Source organism: Cavia porcellus, unplaced genomic scaffold (assembly GCF_034190915.1).
Source record: "Cavia porcellus strain 051 isolate PalLab524CR breed Dunkin Hartley unplaced genomic scaffold, mCavPor4.1 scaffold_29, whole genome shotgun sequence".
Lineage (NCBI taxonomy): Eukaryota > Metazoa > Chordata > Mammalia > Rodentia > Caviidae > Cavia > Cavia porcellus.
This window is the reverse complement of record NW_026947512.1, coordinates 12,883,667-12,897,195: the sequence shown is the minus strand read 5'-3', so window position 1 is coordinate 12,897,195 and position 13,529 is coordinate 12,883,667.

The window sequence follows — 13,529 nt, the reverse complement described above, 5'->3', positions numbered from 1 at the left end:
GTTTAAAAATAGGATGATTTCCAAGCAATAACAATAAAAAGACTGTGCCAGTGTAATCATCATTAGCTTTCTGCTTTGTCAATAATTCAGTTTGATTTATTTCAACTTAATAAATACGGATACTACACATATTGTATGTCTGTTTTAGGTTTGTGAGAAGAATAGGTAAAATAAAAGATGGTACTTTGGCCTCAAGTGACTTTATTTGTTGTGGGAAAGGAGTCACAGCAGAGTAGCTAGATACTACTGTTGTTACAGTGAATACAGTGATAACATCTGATATACATTCATGACATCTACATTAGATAAATAGATATTATCATTGTTGTAATATATTGATTTTAATTCCAAGAATGATGTACATGATATATTTTATCATTCTAGAATGGGCATGAGCACCATCAATTAAAGTGGTGATAGAACTTCAACATTAAATGAAATTAGAATTTTTTTTAAAGTTTATCAATTTTTTTTGGAGCCACATAATGGAAACGCTTTATTTTCTCTTGTAAAAATAATAGCTTCAAGACCTAGAAAAGAATGTATCAGAAGGGTTTCCAAACCTATCTAAGAATAAAAGCCACTAATAAATTCAGAGTTCAGAGCTTTTCTTTTGGAGATGTTGATTCTGTGACAGATTTAGCAAACTATATTGTGGGAGTTTCTATTTTTAGTAAAACTTGGGAAAGCACTATTTAAGAGAAATCGTAGTTGATCAAAAAAGAGTAAAAATACAACAATCTCACGCAAGTAAAAGGAAAAAACATAGAGGCACAAATTGAATGTATGCTGGTAACATTGCAAATAAATGCAATAAAAATGTAAATTAATTCAAAGTATTTTGTCCATTATGAATATATTTTCAGCAAATATGATATTCTGAGAAGTAGACATACTAATAATTATGCATATGCATGCATCATATTAAATTTTCAGCTTATAAGTGAACCCTGGAAAAAGATAAAATTAAAAACACTCAATGCTTGAAGTTTACCAAAACTTTATTTAAAGGTAATCTAGGATTCAAAATTTAAATTCTGCTTAGAGTTATCAAAAGTCTCCTTCTTTCCCATCTGTATTCTTCAGTAAAGCCCAAATTTCTCTTAAAAGTCAGATTTTAATGTTCCATGTCACAAATATAATGAGAGCCAAATTGCTTACTTGTAGGATTTTTTTTTTTAGTTTTAAATGAAGAAATGCACATAAAAGTTCTACCTTTGTGGTAAACAAGATGCTTCCTGCTGGGCATAGTGTTGCATACCTGTAATCTCAGCACTGCAGGCTGAGACAGGTGGATTATCATGAGTCTGGACTACATGGTGAGATCCTGTCTCAAAAATAAAAAAAGTTGTTCTAAGTATGTTGATATGTTATTCATAAATTGTAGGGAGCCACGCAACAGTCCCATTGCTGCCTCCCTGCCTCTCTCTCTCTCTCTCCTATGGGCACTGCGTCTGCCTACATTAACCATAATCCTCTCCTGCTTACGTCACACACCCAGACGTGATGATGACCCTGTTGTATTCATTCCCATAGCTTCTTCCTGTCCCACCAGCCCGTCCTTTCCCTATAAAAGATGTAATCACTTCCGGAATAAACGAGGGCTTGATTGGACTCTCTCAACTTGCCTCAGTCTCTCTCTGTCTCCCCCATATTTTTATTTTAATCCCCGTTCCTCTTCCAGGTACACCCCACAGATTGATCTGCAGGCCGGATCAATAAATCACTGTTGTCATTACTCACTTCATTTACATAGTTAGTCTTGATTGAAATGCTCCTTTTGCACCAGGGATAAAGCCAAGTGTTGTGGAGGATATGGAGATGAAATAACACACATTTCCCATTCTTCTGGTGAAGGTCACAGTTACAAAGGTGTTAAAATATGGTAACACATATTATGGAAGCTGACAAGTGGTGGGATTGTAAAGCAGGGCTCTGCCAGAGGGACTTTATGGAGAAAGTGGCTTTTGATCTCATCTGTGAGACCTTTGTACAAAAATGCTCTATTCCCAATAGCTATTGCTTTCCCCAGGACCATTACTATTAATCTTCATTAATTATTTGATTATGTGAGATGATTAGTGTTTAATGATTTCCTATGGAGCATACTTTCCCAAAGAGTTCAGTTAAATTGCCTGAGTCATGTAAGTGTAACCAAATGAAAGTTGTGTAGTGTGAGGAACCTGCAAAGGTCCTCTATACCAGATGCCCCTGACTATCATTTAAATACAGGCCTTTAAATGTTTACGTACTGACATACTTTAATATGGTATTACATCCCCCTGCAATAGATAGAGAAGTCATTCCTTGATCAAAACAATGATCTTCACAACTCAGGCCTCAAGCCAGGGTAATGATGGAACAACTGACACATAGATAAGTTTTCCTCAATCATCCAGGTACATGCTTAACTTTATGAAACCACTAGATGTTTCTAAAATTGGCATAAATGACAGAGGGAAGGACAAAATTTAAACCAAGGGGGAAAATTATCTTACACATTAAATAGATGGTTATGAAAGTAGGTACTGCAGGCAGAGTTTTAATGAATCTTTTGCATTCTAAAATAGAAAATAATCCTTAAGAAAGTGTTCATTTGCTGCACATCTCTACTGTTTCAAAAAGCAATACATTATTCTTTGACATTCTCTTCAGATTTTGAAGGCTAATGATTCAATAGAAGACTTGTAAAATCAATACATCACGGCAGATAATTCCTATCACTTCATGTATTCAGTATAAAGGTACAGAATGAAACAGGATAAAAACATTAAAAATATGAGCTTACTTTGCCACCAAACACAGTACCTTGATAATTAATATTCTAATTTTTCATACTGAAAGTTATATGAATAAGAGTCAAATACTTGTAACGAGGATATGAAAAATAATATTCCCTAGCATTCTTTTTCTAGTTCTCTCTGTGAAAGAAAAGGACTACTTTAACCCCTTGTAGCCAAATATTTTGATATTTACCTCTAAGTCTTAAATGCCACTTGTTTTTATTTCATACAATATTCCTCTCCATAATGGAATCTGAGCACATTGTGCTTTTTCATCTCTTCTGTCAAATAAACCCTATTAGAAACCTATAATCCTTTATTCTCCTATCTGCTTGATGTAGTTATGTCATGATGTTGACCAATTTTTAGCTAGGGAGGGATGACATGCCTGGAAGGGTGTATTCTTCTCTCCTCTCTCTCTGATTCTTGTCTTTCACCGGATGATCAGCTTTGTCTGCCATGCCTTTCCAAAATGCCATTTCTGCCTTGGAGCTAGCCAATCATGGACTAACTCTGAGGTAAACATTTCCTCCTTGTACGTGGTGGGTATTGGTTCCAGCAGCGGGAAAATTGACTAAAACAAATGCTGTCTTTCTGAAGAAGTCTCTCCCAGTGCCTTCTGAATGCTCGCATCTGCAGTGCCTGCCTGCTATAAACCTTGTACTCAGCTGCCAGGCAAAATTCTTCCTTCACTACCACACTGGGGATTCTCTTCACCACTTTTCTCTGTGTTGGACTTCATTTTTTTCTGCATCATGTGTCTTCCTCTTTTTATTTTCCTTCGTTTCACTAAGGATAAAATTGTCTTTCACGAGAACTGGCATACAGCAGGTTAAGTTTTCTGAGGTCTCTCATGAAAATGTCTTTATTCCCCCTGATACTTGATGGATGCTTGGTCAAGAATCAAGTTCGTAGCTGAAAATAATCCTTCCTGTTTGGCAGACAGTGCCCCACTACAGCTTCCTGTGCAGAGATCAACAAGTTGGAAACCATTTGATTCCTTATCTTTGGGTACAGTCACTTTTTTTCCCTCCTAACTCTAAAATTTCTATGATCTCTTTGGTTCCAGTATTCACAGATTCCTTGATGAGTTGCCTTTCTGTCAGTCCTTTTTTATCCATGTTAGTGGGCATTTAGACTAAGACACGCTCAATTTGGAAATACATATCCTCCAACTCCACTAAGTCTTGAAACATTTATCTTCACATTCTGCTCTCTTTTCTCTCTAGGGTAGACCTCTTTTATCTTTTTTGTCTACTTTCTGAAAGATTTCTTCTTTATATTCTAAATATTTTACTGAGTTTATTTCTCCTTCTATAGCTTCACAAGGGCACTTTTAAAAATTCTTTGCCATTGTAATTGTGTTTTACAGGTTTCTTTTTTATAGTATTCTGCTTCAAATTTATGGTAGCATCTGTTAGATTTTTGAGGTTTTTTTTTAAGTTTTCTTTTTGCTGTGTAATCTTCATCTCATACTGGTTTTTTTGTTGTTTTGTTTTGTTTGTTTTGTTTTGGTTTGTTTCCTCTTTCATTTTGTCTCTTTCATGTTAGAACATTTTCTTATGATAATCACAAGTTACCTGCTCCTTTTTACGAATAGATACCAAAATGTTGATTAAATATTCAGAGTACATGGATGAGACTTGATTATAACCTTTTCCATATGGTCAATTGTTAGCAACATATTTTAATATTTCTTCTCTCTTGCAATGACCAGGTTTCCCAGAGAAGACTCTTCCAATCTCCTACCTAGACAAGAGGCTAGATGCCAATACAGGACGCTGGCTGGGTTCTAAACATCAAATATGTGTTCATTCATTTCCTCCCTCTACCTTGCTATTAAAATTGTCAAACACACAGAAAATTAGAAAGAGTAATTCAGTGGCTACCAGTATATGCTTCACTATATTTGTCCTTTTTCTTTTTTTCTCTGAAACTTTGATTATCTCTCTGAAAATAAGATAATACTAAATATTTTAGCATTCTTCTCATCAAATTAAGGACATTTCCTACATAACCATAAGTCATATTATCATATCTAAGAAACAATAATTTTTATCATTTAATATTGTCATTCAAGTTTCCTCAATTGTCACAAAAATGATATTTTCGGGATGGTATTTCTGCCTTAAACTAATATGCTTACTGTTCCTAAGTCCAGGCCTTGCCTTTACTTTCTCTTGACAATAAATTCATAAACCTTTGCTGGAGTAAAGACTTAGTCAGGTAGACTGGGGGAAGATACCTATTTCTTAATCTGCAATCCTCTTCCACCACTACTAGTACCATATATACTCTGACTGCAAGCTGTATTTGGTGCTGCTAGCTGCCGAATGAGACTTTTGGGGATTCCATGTGGTCAGTATTTGCCATTTCCCATTGCTAAATTAGGGCTAGTTTTTTCACGTCTGCTATATTGATGACCATGTTATTTACTGTGCAAACAGAACCCATTTGAGAGTAAAAGTTAACACTATTATTATGATAGAATCATTAACAGGGATAAACCAGGCTTGCCAGACCAACATAAGGTCATTTTAGGGGGTCATTTCTTACCTGATTTCAGCTTTGCAGCTTTGTTCTTCTGCTTACTTCACCTTGAAGAATTTTGTGTTAAGAAACAAAATCCTTTCCTATTGTTTTATGAGTTATGTATATGGAACAGCATGTGTTCAATGACTGTATTATCTTCACCTAAATTTATCTTTCACATTGATCACTTTGTACTTGGACATTTTGTTATTTTAATATTGAGTCCTGTGAACAGAAGATGGCATTTCTAAGATTCCCCATGACCTAAAGTGAAGACTTATGTATAAATGTTTGATAAATATATTTATTTGATTAAAGCTTACCATCTGTTTATTTTAAACATAGAATATCAAATAACTGTCAGCCAACTCAAAATCAGAAGCCATGTGATACAGATTGTTAAAGTAGTTTTGAATTAGATTCTGGAGCTAACTTTTTATATGCCTAATATAATTTTTCTTTAGATCTCATTGAATAACGTATTCTTTCAGAGTTCACCTCAGATATACCTTCATCTTTAAATCTTCCTTGACAATATTCTCAAAAGCTTCTTTCCTTTTTCTCTAAAATCTTGTGATAGCGACTAATTGTACATTTTGGCATTTATTTCATATTGTATCTCATTTCTCCTAGCATGTGTCTTTCTTATTATTTTGAGTACAACCCACATTGAGTGCAAGGGTTACATTGCAACCCATTTACAAGGACCTATATAACAAATCACACCTCTCCACACACAATAACCGAAATAAGAGTGCCATAAAAATACATCTCTTTACTGAAACACTCTCTAACTTTCACATTTGTTATATTTTACTTTTTAAAAATTGCTGTTGTACTCTCTCAGATCAAGAGATGGGCAGAGAGGGCAGGGAGGGAAGGGAAAGGGGATGAAAAAAGGAATTATGATGCTTTTGTATATATATGTACTAACTCCTCACAAGGAGTGTAAACATTACATACTACAAATATGTACTAATAAATAAATTTAAAAACTAATCTTTTGGTCCTCTAATAAATCATGACCCACAGTTCAAAAATGATCACTCTCTTGAAGAACTTCTTTATCTGAGATCTATGTATATAATTTACTGTCTCATGATTTGAATGAAAAATAATTATTATTTCACCTAATCTCTTACTGATGTTTAGAATTTCATTTTATTATGAATGTAGGCAAGAAACTGTGCTAGTACTAGAAATATCATATCTGTAGCTGTATCACTAATGGAACTGTCTCAGTAAGTATATTGTAGATATCCTGAAATACATTTTATACTCATCACTGCTTTGGAATATTAAGTTTACTAGACTTGCTGTTAGATTCTGTGATTTATTTTTCAAAAGCACGATGACTATATCACAAATGTACTTTGTAATATTTTTTGTGGTTGTTTTTTGAGACAAAGTCTCACTATATAGTTTAGGCTGGCCTTGAAGGACTATATAGCTTAGGCTGGGCTTGAACTCACAGCGGTCCTTTCTGCCTCAGCCTCTTGAGCGTTAGGGTTATAGCCATTGATCACCATGCCCGGCAACTTGTACTATTTTGATAACTATATTTTTATATACTTGGCTTCCTCTATAATCTATTTATTTTTGTTTTATTAACTTTATAAACATTCTGAGAAGGAGTCCTTGGCTTCACTACACTACCAACAGCATGCAGTTCAGGAGAAGGTTAAGACTGCTGGCTAGGATGCTGCAATATTCCCTGAGATACATTATTGTCTCAGTAACTTACTTACGAAAAAAGGTTCAGTAAATATTTGTTGGACACTTTATTTGTCCAGGTTACACAGGAGTAACTGGAACTCAGAAAAATCTAGTCAGTCACAAATCAAACAGTGTTAGGCTAAAAATTTAACTTGACAGTGTTTACGTAGAGCCAGAAGCTACTGGCTAGAAGCAACTCACTAGTGAAATGAGTAAAACCACCCTATGCCAATAGTTTGCTATTATTAGGAATTTAAATTACAGAGCAGATTACAAATCAGTATGAGCAAACATATGTCTTGGAACCCTGCAATGAAAATGTTTGTTATACATATAAAACACACCACCTCTCATAACGAATTCATACATTATCTGGCAAGACAAATATAAACAAATGAATATTAAGTAAAAACAATACCATGAGAACCCAGGTATTTCAGGATATGGCAAATGATGTGTCCTGGTGAAAGGAAAATATGGTGGACCAAGCCTGAACCATAAAGGGGGTACGTTATGGAAGGCTTTCAGTATCAGACCAGGGAAGCAGGAGTTAATCTAAAAAACTACTGAAGACTCATAGAAAATTTTTGCATCACAGCAAGGACATGATGAAAGTGATACTTTAGGAAATAGCACAGTATACAGGGGGTTGTGAGGGACCAACCAGCGAGAACTCCTAATACGCTATCTTCCATTGCTAGTTCTCCCTCCCTACTTGGAATCTTGTATTTGTGAATTCTTGCTAGGTACTTCCACCAAAAATTTAAACTCATTACTATGCTTTCAAAATCAACTAATCTTGCCTGCAAACATGGTACCGTGATTGGAATGTGTTCCAGAAAGTTCTTGCACTAGAAACTTAATCCACAGTGCAATAGTGCTAAAGTGTGGGATCTTTAAGAGGTGACCGCTATAGAGGCTCTTCCCACATGAATAGTTCGGTGTCATTGTGATAAACGTGACCCTCTCTCCCTCCCTCCTTCCCTCCCTCTCTTCTTTTCCTCCCTCTCCCTCATTTCCCTGTTAGACCTTCTACCACATGATGACACAGCAAGAAGAGACATTCCTCCATGCACCCCTTTGATCTTGGACTTCCCACAACTATAAAAAAAAACCTATTTAATTTATAAAAATATCTAGTCTTAGGTATTCTACAATAGCAATGCAGAATGAACTAAGACACTTGAGACTCCCAATCTTCCTAGGCATGTAATGACACGTATCGCCTGGAAGCTGGATTATTTTGGTTTCTCCATCTTCATCATCTACATGTAATCATGTCTTTTCTCTGGTGGCTTCTACTACAAGGTTACTAAAGTTGGATAGCATCAAAATGTTCATATGCTAACCCTGTGAAGGAAAGTGAAATTTGGGATCATAAAATAAAGGTAGTGGAGATTTTATATTTTATGATTTGCAATATGAAGAGAATTATATAAAGCCAGCACAGGACTTTGTGATTCTTCCATTCATCAGGGACTGTATTCTCAGGCTGCTTCAGAAAAGCAGTATCCTGTCTTACCTTCCTCTATGTTCCGCCTTACCTCTCAAAGTGGTCACATGCTCAGTGCTCTGATACTGTAGACTGGTAAAGTAATTTAGACTCCTTTCAGAAAGGGTGTGTCTAAATAAGAGATTTATGCTATTCTATACAAATATCTACATATACATGTGTTAAAAAGAAGAAAACGAAATAGGGACAAAATGTAAGAAAAGAGCTGTTGTAGAAAAAGTTTTAATTATTAATTGCCATATTCACTTTTTTTTTTTGTCTATTAGCTTCTTCTCAATTTCCTGGCATTTCTTTCACAGATTTCCAGGGAATTTTTGTTCTAATTGATTGTTACTTTGGAAGTATCTAATTTCATTTGGCAATAGCAGTTCCTCTCTAAGCTTTTTCTTAGACATACTATCTCAGCACTTTGTAATACTGAAATGAGTTTTTTTTTTTTTTCTGGTCTTTTTGAGACAAGGTTTCACTATGCAGTTCAGGATGTTCTTGAATTCACGTTGTAGTCCTTGCTTGCCTCAAACTCATAGCAATCCTCCTGCCTCAGCCTGCAAGTGCTCAAATCACAGGGGTACAGGCATCCACTACCATGCCCAGCGAGCAAATATTTTTCAACAGAATCAAAATATATCAAGGCTTGCTCATCAAATACCAACATCTTAAGTAGACAAATGAGTCTTCTTTTGGGCTTCTGAAATTTGATTTTTATATTTAAAAAAGGACAAAGGAGATGGTCAGGTGTTGAAATTGCTTATCCCTTTTCTCCATCTGCAAAAATAGTTTTTGATCTTTATTAGTTAGTATTTGAGTTGAAGTTTCCGTGTATTTAAACTTTTAGGAATGGGAGAACTCAGACTTGTGCAATGTAGTCCTTTGTGAGTTCCCTTATAATCTACTGATCTGCAGAGAACATGAGTTACCGTGTATGCAGTAAGTGTATTAGATTTCATTGAATTAGGGGGATTCTGTTGTTGAGAGTCTCTTAACCTTGGCACTTTTGACTGACTTTTTGTCATTGTTGTGGACAACTGGCTTATGTACCATAGAATGTAGAACAGCATCATTGGCCTCTGACCACCAGATGCCAAAGGTACTTCCCAAGTGTGACAACCTAAAATGTGTCCAGTTACTACCAATTAAGAGTTCAGAAGGAAAAACTGTCTCAGGTTGTGAACCATTGTAGAATAGCTAAGAGGTGGCAGATAGGGATTATGTAGACTATGTCTTAAAAGTATACGTTTTGAATTTCTATACTGTTTCTTGCCATTCTTTGGCATATGTTATACTTTTAAGTGTGGTGGCATTAATGTTTACTAAATTTATTATATAATTCTAATTTATATTTCTTTGAGTTATGGCACAATTTCCCCCTTATTTTTCCATATACTATGTAGAAAAATATCTATCAGTTTTTCAAGTCACCCCCATTAGAACTTTTATTATTCTCCTTATGTGAAGTCTTAGAACAAAACAGCAACATAAATAGAAAGTCAGGTGAATAAGTTTATAAGGAAGATAAGTTTTATCTTATGCCAGTACAGTTTCAAGTGACAATCTAAGTGGCATAGCTAACAGCATAAGAGGCAGACCTCGAAGAGAAATGCAATTACAATGTACTAGAATCCTCTACAAAACTCAAGAGCACTGAAGAATTAAGTTAATGTGGAACCATGGATATGAAGCTAGCAAAAAAAGACAGGGATATTTATGGAGTTAAATAATGAAAGCTCTTAATTGCATAATATATAAGTAAATGCTAACCCTACCACAGGGTTGTTAATAAAACCCCAAACAGAAAAAAGGAAGAAAAACTAAAGGGAGACATTTAAAAAAAAAAAAACGTACTTATTAGTTGTATATTCCAAGAGATCATTGAAGGGACTTGGTGGGAAAGAAAGGTGTGGGCCATTCACAGTGAGTCAAAGATTTGATTCTACTAGAAGAAAATGTAGGAGAACCACTTCAGGGCATTGGTATGGGTAACGGTCTCTTAGGATCTGGTCAGAAATGTGGTTAACTGGGAGCATGACCTGGAAAGGTATATCTGCCTTCCTGACTGTTCATTCTCTCTATGCTTCCTGCCATGATGTGAGCAGTTTTTTTTTCCACCAGGTCCCTCTGCCATGGCATTCTGCCTTGGAGCAAGTCAATTATGGATTAAAACTGTGAACCAAAATAAACCTCTTCTCCTTTAAGTTGTGGATGCCAGGTATTATATCTCAGTGATGAGAAAGTGTCCAAGACAGTTTTGATCCTACAAACAGGCAACATAAGCAAAAACAGACAAGTAGTATATCAAACTGAAAAGCATCTGTATAAAAAAGATAACAATCAAGGGCTAAGAGAAAATCTACAGAAGGGAGAAAATATTTGCAAATAATAAATCTGGCAAAGGATTAATTTCTAGAACACACAGAGAATTCAGCCAACTCTAAAAACTAGTAATTTAAAGACAGAGAAAAGACTTGGGCAGCCATTTCTCAAACGAGGATATATAAATATTCCCCAAGAATATAAAAAAATGCTCAGTGTTACTTATCATTAAGGAAATGCATATCAAAACCACAGTGATATATAACTTCTCTCTAATTAGACAGTCAAAAAGAAAAAAATAACAAATGCTGGTGAGGATGCAGAGAAAGGGGAACTGGTACATTGTTGGTGGAAATAAAAATTAGTAAAGTTACTATAGAAAACAACAAGGAACTTCCTCAAAAGACTAAAAATAGAAGTGTGATATGATCTAGAAAATTCACTACTGAATACATATCCAATGAAATTGAAATCAGTATGTCAAAGAGATACCTAACTTGCATGTTTATGGTAGAAGTATTCACAGTAGCCAAGATACGGAATCAGCCTACGCATCCACTGAAGGATGAATAAAGAAAATGAACATAAATACAATAGAGTGTCATTTGACCAGAAAAAGGAATGAAATTCTGTCATTTTTACTAACATGAATGGAAGTGGAAGGGACATAAGTCAGGCACAGATAGATTCCACCTGTTCTCACTTCTATACAAACATTAAAAGAATAATGTCAAAGAAGTAGAGAATAGAATAGTGGTTATCAAATCCCAGGAAAGGTGTTGGAAGGGTCTGGTTAATAGGTGCGTTGTAGGGATGCTCAGTAGGATGTTCTGAAATGTCATACTGTATCATACAAATACATACAATTACTATGTATCAATTAAGATATAAAAATATATTTAAAAAAGAAGTGGATAGACACTCAGGTTTGGAGTGAGAGGGATAAGAGACAGAAGACACTTGTTAACCTTCCAGACTTGAACTACACATAAACCCTAATGCATCATTTTTGGCTGTGATTTCTAAAAGCTGAATGAGGCACAACCATGCCCTATTCTTCACAGTATAGTTGCTGGATTAAGAAGAAACATGTGTCCAATATTATAGAAAGCGTCAATCCTCATCTTTCAACTCCTAAGGCAAAAATTTTCCTTCTGCAATGGGGAATAGAGATGAAAAGGTTTTACTGTGATTTACTTAGTGAGGATCAACAGGAAATGGCAACTGTTATCTAATTATTGACCAAAAATAAAGTAGTGAACTCCTCGCAAACCTAAATTACAAGAAGTAAAACAAACAAAAACTTAAATTACAATTCTTTGTAGAATTTCCCTAACATCCAGTTGACTTACATCCAAGAATTATAGAGAGGGTCAAATTATTCAGTTCCCTGGGAAAATAACAACTAATCCAATCTAGAGTGTTCATAAGGAAATCTCATGGCTCAAAATCATGCATTCGTTGGGGCTTTTACTCATTGCTATCACCGCACGAACCATATGCAACACTTCTTTAAACATTTTTCATGTTAAACGTTAACGCTGCATCTCAAGTCACAGGTAACTACAACTTCTGCCCCTTTTCTTTCAACCTTTGCCCTCTCCATTCTCAGCTGATTTATACTCTTCTCCCTAATTTCTCGGGAAATATCATGAGAGAGGCAATTACTAGTCTCCTGATAGGGAAAACATCATCGTGTTACAATTGTATATTCTCATCTAAAATACTCCTCTGAAACGTCTAACTTCTCTCTTAGTGTCAGTGTCTGCAACGAATATTATGAGAGATAAATGAAGAAACATAACTAAGGCCAACCGTCCTCTCCCACGAACAGGTGGAGCCTTTTCTTCTACAGTGGCTACCTTGCAAGAACAGAAGTTCTTGGGAAGACAACGGTCAAAGACCTCGGAGTTTCAAGCAGAAAGTCCCTCTACCAGCTTCTGAAGACTTTTCAGGGGATTTGGCCCCAAAAAACCTGAAGTGGCCACGCTGCACGTTGCTAAGGATTAGGAGCTCTCACGATTTTGCCCAGACCACAGCAGTAGGTAGATGGGGTAGGTAGATGCATGAGACCCGCCTCCCTGCTTTCCTGGAACCCTATGACTTGGAGCGTCTGTTGGCGCCTAGCTCCCCTAGAAGGAACCGCAGCTTCCCTTCTAGCTCCACTGCAGTGACCCCAAAGATGGAAGCCAAAGAGAATAAAAACCAATGAAGTGCAAGTTTTTTGAGGAATTCGTAGGGGCTCGAAATTCCCCCAGAGGTAGAGCTAAAGCGAAGACTCTTGGTTCCAACCAATCCTGAGAGGGGACTTCTTGACACGCCCTCCCTAACTTACCAATCAGCATTCAGCTCTCAGGACTGGCCCTACTAACTCCGGGAAATAGCCTTTTAAATTTCATTAGGACTGCTCTCTTCTGTTCTACCTACTCCGCCGTTATTCGAGGTCAAATTCACGAACTGTGTTCAAAAAGAAAAACTGAGTGTGACAGTTCCAAAGTTGGTCAGTCTTTCAATAAGAACCAAAAGTACAGAGTTCTGCATCAAACTGTGAGACAGGAACAGTAGCGTTCTAGAAGGTAAACTACAACTCCCAATGACCCTTGCGCGGACCCGGCACGCGCAGAGCGAGAGGGTAGGCCATCCGAGGGCGGAAAGCCATTTTGAACTGGGGCCAG